The sequence below is a fragment of the Sciurus carolinensis genome, chromosome 18 (assembly GCF_902686445.1).
Source record: "Sciurus carolinensis chromosome 18, mSciCar1.2, whole genome shotgun sequence".
Lineage (NCBI taxonomy): Eukaryota > Metazoa > Chordata > Mammalia > Rodentia > Sciuridae > Sciurus > Sciurus carolinensis.
In genome coordinates this window covers 33,456,153-33,470,206 of record NC_062230.1, presented here as the reverse complement: position 1 = coordinate 33,470,206, position 14,054 = coordinate 33,456,153, and the positions used below count along the sequence as shown (strand labels likewise).

Here is a 14,054-nt window from a genome sequence, read left to right as displayed (position 1 = left end):
GATGAGAAGGGTCGGCCAGCAGAGGCAACGGTCCACAAGTCCACACAGGAGTTGTTGTTCTCTGCAACTGCTGTATTTCCAGACTTTTCACATGACTTTTGAAAGATATCCAGTAAAGACAGATATAAAATAAATTACCTAAGCCTCAGCCGGGCATGGTGGCACACACCTGTAATCCCAGTGGCTTGGGAGGCTGAGGCAGGAGGATTGTGAGTTCAAATCCAGCCTCAGCAAAAGTGAGACACTAAGCAACTCAGGGGGACCCTGTCTCTAAATAAAATACAAAATAGGGCTGCGGATGTGGGTCAGTGGCCATGTGTCCCTGAGTTCAATCCCCAGTTACCCACCACCCCCCAAATAAACCAATAAATAACCTAAGCCCAGCGTTGTTTTTCATAGTTCACAGTGCTGAGAACTCTGTGCAATCCTGATTTCTTTTGATACAGAGCATCTTGTGGCTGCTGGAACTCCTCAATAGATAAAGCAGTGGCTGTGTGTGTGTGTGTGTGTGTGTGTGTGTGTGTGTGTGTGTGTTTGGCACTGGTGATTAAACCCTTGGTGCTTTACCAGCCCTTTTTATTTTTTATTTTGTGACAGGATCTTGCTAAGTTGTCAAGGTGCTCACTAAGTTGTTGGGACTGGGAACTTGGGATGCTCCTGCCTCAGCCTCCTGGGTCACTGGGATTACAGGCATGTTCCACCTTACCTAGCTATGTGTGTATTTTTTTTTTCAGGATTTAAAGCTGATTTTAATATTACAAATAGAAAGACAACGAAGAAAATGAGCCTGTGATATCATATGTACATTCAGAATTTTTATTTCAAAACAAAGAACCACAATAACATTCATAGAAAATCCATATGGAAATATTCACAACCTGGTCACTGAAAAGTGGGAAAAGTTCTACTCTGCATAACTGCCAACTCACAGAGGAGCCAGAAGTCTGAGAAGTCCCCTTTTCCAACAAAGGGCTACTCCATAGTTATGTGAGTTTGCATCCAAAGGTTCAATGACCAGAGGGACTGATGAGAACTGGGGAATAAAATACTGTTATACGCAAGGGTTTGGCTAAAGGATCTGACGTGTAAGCACCAACGTGGGACAAGGGGGGGATCAGGCAACGTATGGAAAAGGGAAAAGAGGGTGTGTCCTCAGGGTCAATCTCCACTTAGAAATGCACTGGGGAATTAGGAGATGGTTGTGGAGGTGTCCAGGACCTGTATGGGGCAGGAGTAAATCTCACCATGTATAACCCTCTGAAACACTCCAGTTAGGATCAAGTCCTCCTTTGTTTCTCTTAAAACAATGCCTGCTTCTCCCCATATCCAACGTCCCCAAGAGTCAAATGCCCTGATCTTACACTCTTTCCTATTCCCATTGTCCCTCCCATGTGTAGTGAGGCTGAGCCCTACATCCTCAATCTCAAGATGTAGAAGTTCTCCCCAACTCCAACAGGGAAAGATAGCCAGATGAACCTGCATCTAAAGTTCCACCCAGCTGAGGCAGTGTTACCTATGTACATAGGGATGAGTTTTAATACAATGTATTCAAAGAAGGCTATAGGAACAAACAATAAACTACTTTCAACCAGAGCAAAGTGACAGTGCACATACATTGATATTCTCAAGTGTGGGCTACACTGCACATTTACTCATACTATTTCAAATGTGTCTATCAGAAAGATTCAAGTCCCCTAAGGGTACCTGATATCGTGTCAGGGTAACATGGTAATAAGGGTAATTTGACATGTAACAGACACAGACAGGCATGCCATGACCTTAGAGCAACAACATACTGAAACTAGATGATAATCATTTAAAAAAAAAAAAAAAAACCTTTCCCAGAGCTGAGGTTACAAATTCCAAGTTAGCTATAAACATTTTCCTTTGAATCCCTTTAAAAAAAGTTAAAACATAGAAAACCTTAACAAAATGGAGAAATACTAAACATCTAGCAGGAACCAATTTTTTTAGGTTTTTCATTTGGAGGGCTCTGCCACCAGATAGGTAATGGAGTTACTTTTTTTTTTTTTTTTTTGGGGTGCTGGGGGTTGAACCCAGGGCCTTGTGCTTACAAGGCAAGCACTCTACCAACTGAGCTGTATCCCCAGCCCCGTAATGGAGTTACTTAAAACATGAGTCCACTATCAGGAGAAGGAGTTGTTTGGATTGAGGAAGTGGTTGGGAATGGAAGAAAGCTTTCTGCAAATACCCCTCCCTTCTCTGGACTCCATCCAAAATTAAAACGCATCAACCGCCATTAACTATAATACCCATCTTAGTAACCATTAGATTTCAAGTAATACTATAAACTACAATCTTAAAGAAGAGTCCCAAAGGAAACCAGTAGCTTTTTTTATACAGGCACATGACTCTTCTGAGAAATTAAACTAAGTTTCCACCTGAAACACATTGTCATTAGACAACATGCAGACTTCAAGGCACCATATCACATACCCTCCGCCAACAAACATTTCTTCCTCCATTCTTCCTTCTTGTACCTTAACCTCTCTAATAAGAACCTCTCTTCTTTGCCCTATAACCTCTCTTTAAACACCTCCCTCTAACCTTTATTTCCTTATGTTTTCATTATTTGGTAAAATTTCTTTATACTTAAGAAAATAAATATTTATGCAATAAAACCAGAAGATAAAATAAATAAAACTCAAGTGACTTTGCTGTTCAGAGCTGTATGAAAACGAGGAAGGTGCTCTTGTTAAATTCCCCACAACCCTCCACATTCTATGTATATCTGCTTCCTGACAAGTCTGATGTTGGGGGAACTGCACCCCTATGTGTCCCAGTGAGGCGATTCTCAGAACCTAAGGGAAGAAGAACTGGCAAAGTTGTCATATGCCAGCAGCCAATCCCTCCTGAAATGAAGGTAGTTTCACTTGGTCTCTCCTAAACAGGAGAGAATGTCCAAGAAATGAAGTATTTAAAAAGCATTGAAGTTCTGACTAACCCCAGCACTGGGTTCATCTGAGTGTTCAGGAGTGTGTGGGATGAGTAGGGAATCAAGTAGCAGCATTCAGAAGCAGTCCTGGGTTCATCCTGATGAAGCTTCTCTCCCTATTCAGGGAGCGGTTGCTTTCTATGTTGGGAGGGAGGTGGAAGGAGGTCTGACTAGACATTGGTGGTGTTCTCTTTAATAGGTGGGATGCTGTTCATCTCCACCACGGAGCCTTTCCCAGATCTATTGGACTCATTAACCTGCCCTTCAAAGGCCCGGGTGATATCCTCAAAAGTCCTGCCTCGGGTCTCAGGGACTTTGAAGAAGGTGAAGATCAGGAACATAATGAGGAAAGTGCAAAGACAAGAAAAACATAGGCTCCCAAATAGACTGCAGCTGAGGGAAAGAGCAGTCCAACTAAAAAGTTGGAGGTCCAGTGAGAACAGCCAGCCACTGCCATGGCAGCTGGGCGTGGTCCCTGTCCAAAGAGTTCAGCCACAATAAACCACGGAACGGGGCCTGGTCCAATCTCAAAGAAGGCCACATAGACCAAGATAGCTGTGATACAGACAAAGCTCATTGAATCATACTCATCCTTCAATAACAAAGAAATAGTCATGGTGATGGAACACACAGCCATCCCTCCAAGGCCTATCATATGTAAAGTCCTTCTTCCTGCCCTTTCCACCAGAAACAGAGAAACTACAGTGAAAATAGTGTTAACCACACCCGCTCCAATGGTGGCATACATTGACTCCTCAACACCTGCGTCCTTGAAGATTCCTGTTGAGTAACAGAACATAGCATCGATCCCAGAGAGCTGCTGGGAGCGCTGGAGCGCGACGGAAATGAGGATGGGCTGTTGGTAGCTGGACAATCTAGAGAGCTGCAGCACAGAGACTTGCTTTTCTTGTGACATTCTAACCCTCTCTTCTTTCATCTCCAGAATATCTTGGTTCACATCCTGTGTGCCCCACAACCGTTGGAGGATCCTCTTAGCATTCTCCTCTTCTTTTCTGTTAATGAGCAAGAATCTAGGACTTTCAGGGCAAAATGGAAGGGCTATACTTTGTAGGATAGTTGGAATGATTGTTAAGCCCAGCAGCACAGGCCACCGTTCTTCAGAGCCCAGGATAAATTCCAGACCAAAGATCTGAGCCACCAGAATCCCAATGACGATCCCCAGCTGGTTGAGAGTGCCAAAGGCACCCCGCAGAGCAGTGGGTGACACTTCTCCAATGTACGTGGGCACAAAACCTGTGCAGAGTCCGCAGAAAAGGCCAATAATCAGGCGACCCAGGATTAACATCTCAACTGACTCAGCAATCTTCCAGAACCCCATGAGGCAGCCACCAGCAATGGCCAACAGGTTGACAATAAGCATTGAATTGCGCCTGCCAAAGCGGTTGACAAAGAGTCCAACTGAAAAGGAGCCCATCATACCACCAACAGAGAAGATGGCCACAGACAAGGACCAAAGGCTTGTGAGCAATGTCGTACTGGGAAGGTCTTCTAACCTCTCTTCCAAAGTGTAGTTGAGAAAGTCTTTTTTGATAGTCTCAGGAGCGTTGATGACTCCAGTGTTGTAGCCAAACTGGAAAGAGCCGATGGTAGCAACAGAGATCGCGAAGATCAGAGATGGGGTCACCTTCTGTGTCCCCATGGTCCTAATTTAGTTTTCTTCAAATCCCGAAGAAAGATCTAGGGATGGAATTCCAGAGACACCTCTTCCAGCCAACAAAACCTTCAAAATGTCCTTCTCGGCAGCCAAGTTCTCTTCAGGTCTTCAGTAGCGATCGGCACTCACTCTCACCAATACAGCATCTCTCATGTGCGTGTATTTTCAAGGGAGAAATATTGATCACACGTTAGGGAAAAGGTAGAATGAACTTGGGAGTTGGTAGTGCCAATTTGGTAATCTTGTGAATAGCCCTTTAAAAAAAGAAAGTAAACATTGGGCGCCTACTGTGTGTTCAATACTCTATTGAGCGCTTTATGTGGATTTAGTCCTTATGATTCAACCCATGCAATAGTTCTAAGGAGTTACTTTTTACTGTTTCGTGCATCACTAGTAATTTTACTTCATAGGTGAGGAAACAGAACTGGGGAAGTCTATCAGTCAAGGTTCAGACATAAAAAACCACGGGAGATCTCAGGCGTCGTGGTACTAAGCACAGAGAATTCAGTACTCACAAGCCTTTGGAAGGGAGGGCTGGAGAAGCTATTTTTACCTTGTGTCATGAGCAGCAAGGAGGAGTCAATGAGAATAAATTTGGTCCAAAGTCAATTGGCTTTTATTTGATGCTAATCACACAAGTATTAGAGTCATCTTAACTCTAGTCACACCAATATCACACATTACTTAATCACTACATTATATAAGCCCCGAATAAGCAAGACTCACTCCTTACTGAGACCCATTCCTAAGGTCCACTCCTATGTGACTCCCAGAGGTCAGTCAGGAAGACAGCTCAGGAGATCTCGCTGGGGAACTCCCTGCGGCCACAGTCCTGATGGCAAGGACGGTCGAAGGCAAGGAGGGTGGGGAGGTCACAGTCTGCAGACCAGGCGAACACGTGTTAGGCGGGAGGCACACGGGGCAGCTCCGCTGTCGTGGAAGACGAGGCAGCTCCACGGTCACCTCCACAGGAACGTCTCAGTCACGGTCAGGATGACCGATGTTCCAGCAAGCCACGACCAAGTCAGTGAGTCCCCTCCAGGCTTGGCGCAGCACTGGCGCCATTGGTGTAAAACGGAGACTGGGGCTGGGCTCCACATGAGTCCTTATAAGTCCTTTTATCAGACCCTGCAGCCGGTCTCGGTCAGGGGAAGTCAGTTATCTTACTCGGGGTCAGTTGCACACGTCTCCAGCTTGGGGCAGCGTCAGTCTTGGGGCAACACCACATCATTACCTCACCACAGCACACAGCACTCAAGTTACTTCTTGCAAGTTACACAGCACACAAGATGTCACACATTTCGTTTTGCTCCTTACACCCTGGTTTTCAGATGTGTACCACCACATCTGTGGTCAAGAAAACAAGCTGCTGCTGCTGCTGCTGCCACCCAAAGCCCTAAAAAGTTCAGAAAAACCACTCCTGATACTCACCATTACCTAATGTCACTGCGACAAGCACTGGCGAGGAAGAAAATCAAACAAAACAAAAACAAACAACAACAAACCTCTCACAGCAACATGATTTTCCTCTACTTTCCAGAACTCAGAAGTGCATCTCCTTCAGCAAAATGTAAATGAATCCAAAATCCTGGGAGCAAGAATTTGTGGGAAAGGTAGTTCCTAGGATTACACCAACTGTACAGAGACAAATGCTTCTATTAGTTTTCTGTTGCTGCCATAAAAAAAATAACCAGAAACTGAGTCCTTTAGGAAAACACCCACTTATGATTTCACAGTTCTGGTGCCAGAAGTGCAGTGGGCTCAGCTGGGAGCTCTGGTCAGGGTCTCAGGAAACTGAAATCAAGGCGTTAGCCAGACAAAGCTTGGGGAAGGATTTGCTTCCAGCTTCATGCAGGTTGTTGGCGGAATTCAGTTCCTCCTGGATTCTCCGTGGTCCCTTCCATCTTTGAGCCCTGGGATGAGTCTTTCTTATGCTTGGAATGTATTTCAATCTATTTCCTCTCTGCTGCCTTGAGGGGTTCCAGGGATTACACACTGTAGTCACCTGCAAAATCCAGACTAATCCCTCCATTTTAAAGAGAGCAGATTAATAACCTTAATTACATTTACAAAGTTGCATTTACTGTGTAATTTAGCAAGCTTAAGAGGCATACTAGGGTACAAAGACCAAGGTAGTCCAAATTCTGCCTATCTAGTTCTCATGAAGGAAAGCAATTCAACTAGCTATAAGATTGGCTCAAGATCCCTTATGCACTCAGTTTTGTACTTTTTTTTTTTTTTTTGTGGTGCTGGGGATTGAACCCAGGGCCTTGTGCTTGCAAGGCAAGCACTCTACCAACTGAGCTAAATCCCAGCCAAGTTTTATACATTTTAACACTAATTGTTATCTTCAAATGTCTAGTGGCAAGTTAAGAAATGTATAAGAAGCCGTGTCTCCATTATCCCACGTATTTAATTATTCAGCTGGGCTTATTTTTATGGTCCTTTTTGTAGGACTGAAGCCAGGGTTTCCCACAGACTAGGCAAGGGCCCTACCATTGAGCTACATCTTCTTCCCTTTTTATTTTTTTTCCTGAGATAGGATCTTTCTAAGTTGCCCAGGTGACCTTCAACTTGTGTTCCTCTGGCCTCAGCTTCCTGAATAGCAGGGATTACAGGTGTGCCCCACCACAACTCTTTCCGTGTGTTACTTTTTTAGAAGAGGACGTAGCTCGGTTGTAGAGTACTTGGTTAGCATGCGTGAAGCCCTGGGTTTGATCTCCAGAACAACAAAAGCAAATTGAGCGAACTTATAGTACTTCATGGTTTGTGTTATGAGAATTAGTTTAAATAATAATAGATAAGTGCTTACCGGACTGTCTGAAATAATTAAGAACAATAAATCATTGATTACTGTTGTGGTTATTCCCAATTTAAAAAGATGAATGTGACTCTGGAAAGTCATCTAACTTGCTCAAGACACGTTGTTAATAAGAGATTCCTCATGGCTTTGAATGCGGATTGTCCAAAGACAGAAACAAAGGAAAAACACTGCATACATAGACTCGACTGATACAATGTCCACTAAATAATAATAATGATAATAGAAATGACTAGGCTGGGGGTGTAGCTCCATGGTAGAGTGCGGGCCCAGCATGTGTGAGGCCCTGGGTTCAATCCTCAATACCACAAAAATAAATAACAGGACACTCAAGATATTCTTTTACCCTAAATAGACATAATACTTCTTAATTAAGTCCAAATTCCAAATTATATGGCATGTCTGAGCATCTGATGGATTAGGAGTGGTTTGGGGAGTTAACTCATTTTATTATGCATCACACAGGTATCACACATCACCTCAAACCTATCCTAATCCTGACCTATCTCTCCTACTGTTGAACCCAGAGCATACCTACTGCCACGTGTCTTAGGGAGGAGCTGTGTCCAGTTCCTGGGAGGCCTGTCGGGCAGCGCAGGGCAGCGCGGGGCAGCGCAGGCGTCCTCTCTGTTGTCCTCCAGTTCTGCTACTCCAAAGGCTTTGGGGTGCAGCGCAGTCTATAAGTTCTGGTTGTGGGTTTCCACTCCATGGTTACACCCATCTGGCAGGTCGGATAAGCTGGGCCCAGCCTCGGCTTGACCTTGTCCTCGGTGTCCACATAGAAGCAGATAAGATAAGCCTGCTCTGGCCTCGCACTAGGCTGGCCTGACACTATTTCTAACATGCTCACCAAATGGTGGCAATTTATCCACATCCCACTACAACCGTATGAAATTTAGCACTGTTTTATATTTTTGAGAATTTGGTCAGTGACTGGTTTAAGGCGACTGATTCTCTTACCTGTTTCTGCATTCAATTTGTTGTAATACCACACTTTTCCAGAAACTCCTGGGAAATTCCCCACCTGACCGTATAGCATCTCCATATAACTATGAAAATGAGAAAGCCCCCTACAACGCCGGACTATATTTGGGAACCTATTGGTTTAGAGTATGTTCTAAGAACGATGGTCCGACCTTGCCTCATTTCTCCTGCATCTCCCACTGACTAGTACAAGCCATTGTCCACTCTGTCCAGACGGTAAGGGGCCTGCTTAACTCTCAGTAAAGAAAAAACAAATATTTAAAAAAGTTTTTTGTTTATTTTGCATCCTGGGAATTGCACCGCAGGGCCTTACGCATGCAGGCCCAGAGCTTTGCCGCTAAGCCATATCAACAGTCCTTTTTTTTTTTTTTTAATTTTGAGACAGGGTTTTGCTAAATCGCTGAGGCTGGCCTTGAACTTGTGATCCTTTTGCCTCAGCCTCCCGAGTCGCTGTGATTACAGGTGTGTACTACACTGCAGGTTTAGGTAAACGATATTTTAGAGCGCAGTTTAAAGCATTCTGGTCTGTACAGCACAGACTCTGTGAGGCGGCGGCTGCTGCCATCAGGGTTTGGTAGCGGAGACTCCCTCCAGGCGCAGATCCCCGGGCCTGGCGCCCACCCCGGGGGCTGCCGGGAAGCGGCGCGCAGGTGCGGAGCACCGGCGCCCTTCAGCGGACTTCCAGTTCCCGCCGCGCCTCTTTGCCCCGCCCACCCCGCCAGGTCGCCTCTGATTGGCGGAGCTGCCGCCGGCTCGCGCTGCCATTGGCCAAGAGTCAGGCGTGGGCGGGCGGAGGGAGATTCACCTCGGCCGGCCGCTCCACAGAGTCACTTGGCTCGGCGGTTGCGGTCGCGGAGGTTGGGGAGGTCCGAAGTGGACGCGGCGCCGCTCTAGGTACGTTGGGGCCGAGCTAGAGCCCCGCGCGAGTGGCTGTTGGCGCGGCGGCGGCGGCGGCGGCGGCCCGGGCCCCGCGAAGGGCGGGTCGCGAGACTCGGAGCGCCGCGCGAAGGGCGGTTGCCGCGGGGCCCCTGGGCCGCAAGGCGTCCGCGGCGGCGCTGTGGCCCCCGGCCATTCGGGCCGCGAGGGGCCGGCGCGTTCGCACGGCCGGCGAGCGGGGCGCGGGGAAGCGGCCCCGCGGGATTCCGGACCAGTAAGTAAGCGCTTGCGTCCCGCCCGAGTGCTTTTCCGAGTCCGCCGGCACAGCCGACCCGCCCGGCGCGCCTCCGGGGTCGGACGGGCGTCGCGGGCGCCGCGCGGGGCACCGGAGGCGGCGGTGGCGGGTGGAGCGGACCGGCGGCGGTGCTCCGGTGACGGGAGGGTCCTGGCCGCCGGCGGAGCGGAGCAGCGCAGGCACGCGTGACAGCGCTCAGGCCTCAGCACGACGGAAAAGAAGAGGAAACCGCGTTCTCAGCGGCCCCCTCGCTGTGCACCGCCGCGGCACGCAAGCCAGGGACGCGTCCACCCAGCAAAGCCGCGCTTCTGTCCTCCTAAGATCCTCGGGGGACCGCCTCTGCCTTTTGGTCGGAGAGGATCCTCGTAACGTTGTGAAATAACACTCCGGCTGGTTCCAGGAGGACAGGACTTCCCGCTCCTAAGGTCCACCTTGTTTCCCGCGGCGGGCGCACGCCTGTAGTCGCAGGGGCGCCAGAGGCTGAGGCCGGAGGATGGCCCGTTCAGTCAGCCTCTGCAGTTAAGCGAGGCCCTAAGCAAGTTCACAACACCTTGTCTGCAAAAATTAAAAAAAAAAAAAGATCTGTGAATGTGGCTCAGTGGTTAAGTGCCCCTGGGATCAATCCATGGAGGGGAAAAAAGGGTTTTTTTTTGCATTGTTAATATCTAGAGAAAGACGATTTTATTAAATAATTCATATCACGGAAATTGTCGTATCCGCTTAAATGGACTTATTTCGGATTGGAACTTAATCCATTAACTCCCAAATTTTCAATTCTAATATTTCAACAACATTGACAACAGGCGCATTAAAATCGGTTGAAGTTGGGCATGGTGGTCACTTCCATAATCCCAGCGGTTCGGGAGTCAAAAGAGGAAGGATCTCAAGATCCCGGCCAGCCTGGGCAATTTGGCAGCACCCTCAACATTAACTAAAAAAACAAAACACGGGACAGACGTGCCCGGCGGCACTTGCCTGTAATCCCAACGGTTTGGGAGACTGAGGCCTCAGGATTGTGAGTTCAAAATCAGACTCAGCAGTTTAGTGAGACCCTGTCTTAAAATTTAAAAAAAGTTAAAAAGGGTAGGGATGTAACTCAGTGGTTAAAAGTCCCTGGGTTCAATCCCAAGTATCCCAAATAAATGAAATAGGTTGGAAGTCATAATTTAGAGTTTATCTTATAATTTTATTTTAATTTTTACAGACTGCATTTTGATTCACTGTACACAACTTTTTGTTTCTATGGTTGTGCATGATGTAGATTCATGCCATTCGTGTATTCATACACATAACATAGGATAATGTCATCTGTCTCATTCCATTATCTTTCCTTCCCTCCCCCCTCCCCCCCTCATCTCCCTCTACACAATCCAAAGTTCCTCCATTCTCTTACATCCCTCTCCTCCCAGTTATGTATCATCATCCACTTATCAGTGAAGACATTCAGCCTTTGGTTTTTGGGGATTGACTTCTCTTAGCATGATATTCTTCAGCTCCAACCATTAACCTGCATGTGCCATAATTTTATTCTTTATGGCTGAATAATATTCCATTGTGTATATATACCACAGTTTCTTATCCATTCATCTATTGAAGGGCATCTAGGTTGGTTCCACAATCTAGTTATTGCCAACTGAGCTGCTGTGAACATTGATTTGACTGTGTAACTGTAGTATGCTGATTTTAAGTCCTTTGGGTATAGGAGTGGGATAACTGGGTATAAGCTTATTATTATTATAGTGTAATACAACTATATTATATATTTTGTAACTATGTGCCATTTTTAAGTTTTTATATAAGTGTTCCACATCTGGGACAATGGAACAGAATTAGCTAAGACTATTCTCATGATTTTTTTCACATCTTCTTTAGCTGGTAAATGACCTGTGACATAAAGGTTTGCAAAACAGACGGGGGAAAATATTGAAGAGAAATATATATAACAAGAAAGCTGTTGAAAATGCAGAATTGAAGCATGAGAATGAAGGACTGAACTGATTTCAGCTCTTGTGAAGTGTGCCTTTCATCTTAGCTTGTTTATTCCTCAATTCCTTTTTAGAACTGTTGAATCTGACCAGTTACTACTCCCCCAGTCTCATCTGCAGGTAATATTCAGATCACATCTTAAGGTTGACTTGCCTCAGTGAAGTGCCTGAGCAGTGCCCCACTGCAAATGTTGAGTGTGCTTTAATTCAAGATTGTTCTGCTACAGTCTTGGTACAATCTTGAAATTTCTGCTTTACTTACCTCATTGACCCTCTGCTTCATCTCAGTCTTCAATCCCACCATATTTTCTTGTTAATATTTTGAAGTTTGTTGTGTAAGTATCATGACAATTGTTTTGTTTTCCTGCATGTATTGGAGTTTGTTTCTGTCTTTTGGGGTGTGGAAGCAGTACTGGGGATCAAACCCAGGGCCTTGCATGTGCTAGGCAAGTGCTCTTATCACCTAGCTACATATCTAGCTCTTCAGATGTATATGATTTGATGTAATAAAATTTTGATGTATTGGAAAAAGATAAGAACTTCCTCATTTTATGTGTATATTAGATTAGTCCTCATGAGGTTGAGATAATACAAAGTATAAAGATCTCATCAGTCTCATATTTTCTCTCTCTCTTTTCTTTTCTTCTCAGTACTAGTTATTGAATCCGGGGGGTGCTTTACCACTGAGCTACATCCTAACCTCTTTTATTTTTTATTTTGAGACAGGGTTGCAAGGTTGACCAGTCTTGAACTTGCAGTCCTTTCCCTGCCATAGCCTCCCAAGTCTTTGGGATTACAAGCATGCTGCACTGCATTTGGTAGGACAGATTGTGGTATCTAGAGAGAAATAGCCATGAATTCTTGAGAGTGAGGGAAGGTAATCAGATAAAACTTTAGTTGCTGAAATTCTGATCAAGCATTTATGCCCATAAGAGATGTTTGAGTATTACTAAATTTAGCCATTAAGGATATAAAGGCAGTATATCTACTAAATGTGTCAATTTCTCTTAATATACTTTTTTTAAAAAATGGCCATTTTTTAAAATTAAAATTAAAAAAAAATTTATAGACTGCATTTTGATTCATTGTACACCAATGGGGTACAACTTTTCTATGGTTGTACACAATGTAGATTCACATCATTCGTGTAATCATATGTATACGTAGGGTAATACTGCTTCATTCTACTATCTTTCCGTCCCCCATCTCCCACTCCTTTTTCCTCTACACCATCCAAAGTTTCTTCATTCTTCTCCCCCCAACCCCCACCCCCATTATGTATCATCATCCACTTATCAGAGAAACATTCAGTCTTTGGTTTTTGGGGCTTGGCCTACTTCACTTGCCAAGATATTCTCCAACTCCATCCATTTACCAGCAAATGCACTAATTTTATTCTTCTTTATGACTGAGTAATATTCCATCGTGTATACATACCAAAATGTCTTTATCCATTCATCAATTGAAGGGCATCTAGGTTAGTTCCACAATCTAGCTATTGTGAATTGAGCTGCTATGAACACTGATGAGGCTGCATCAAGATAGTATGCTGTTTTTAAGTCCTTTGGGTATAAACGGAGCGGAGGAGTGGGATAGCTGGGTCAAATGGTGGTTCCATTCCAAATCTTCTGAGGAATCTCTATACTGCTTTCCAGAGTGGCTGCACCAATTTGCAACTCCACCAGCAATGTATGAGTGTGTACCTTTTTCCCACATCCATGTCAACACTTATTGCTTGTGTTCTTGATAATAGCCATTCTAATTGGACTTAGAAGAAATATTAGGGTGGTTTTAATTAGTATTTCTCTAATTAGTAGGGATGATCACTTTTTCATATATTTGTTGATCACCTGTATATCTTCTGTGACGTGTCTGCCCAGTTCCTTAGCCCATTTATTTGTATTTTCGGTGTAAAGTTTTTTAAGTTCTTTATAAACTTTGGAGATTAGTGCTCTGTCTGAAGTGTGTGTGCAAAAGATTTTCTCCCACACTGTAGGCCTTTTCACATTATTGATTGTTTTCTTTGTTGAGAAAAAGCTTTTTAGTTTGAATCTATCCCATTTATTGATCCTTGCTTTTTTTTTCTTGTGCTATGGGGAGGTCTTGTTAAGGAAGTCTGGTCCTAAGCCAACATGATGGAGTTTTGGGCCTACTTTTTCTTTGGTTTGGTGAAGGTCTCAGGTCTAATTCTTAGATCCTTGATCCATTTTGAGTTGAGTTTTGTGCAGGGTGAGAGATGGGGGTTTAATTTCATTTTACTGCATATGGATTTCCAGTTTTCCCAGCACCATTTGTTGAAGAGGCTATCTTTTCTCCATTGTAAATTTTTGGCACCTTTCTCTAATGTGGTATAACTATTCTTATGTGGGTATGTCTCCGTGTCTTCTATCCTGTACCATTGGTCTACCTATCTATTTTGGTGCCAATACCTTGCTGTTTTTGTTGCTATTGCAACAAAAGGT

The 14,054-nt window shown here is 44.9% G+C and overlaps 1 protein-coding gene and 1 pseudogene across 4 annotated transcripts in view; one reads left to right on the top strand and one right to left on the bottom strand.

The window, feature by feature from the left end:
• Positions 1 to 3,092: 3,092 nt before the first annotated feature.
• Positions 3,093 to 4,737, bottom strand: LOC124970596 (solute carrier family 2, facilitated glucose transporter member 3-like; annotated as a pseudogene).
• Positions 4,738 to 9,278: 4,541 nt separating this feature from the next.
• The window catches only part of Atf7ip2 (activating transcription factor 7 interacting protein 2), a 54,746-nt gene continuing 49,970 nt past the window's right edge, over positions 9,279 to 14,054 (top strand). The window contains exon 1 of one of the 4 annotated variants that reach the window (XM_047532734.1): positions 9,279 to 9,330. The gene's annotated coding sequence lies outside the window, so the exon portion shown is untranslated. Of the gene's footprint in view, positions 9,331 to 9,458; positions 9,587 to 14,054 lie in introns of those variants that run through there. The other 3 variants (XM_047532732.1, XM_047532735.1, XM_047532733.1) reach the window with 3 other exon arrangements.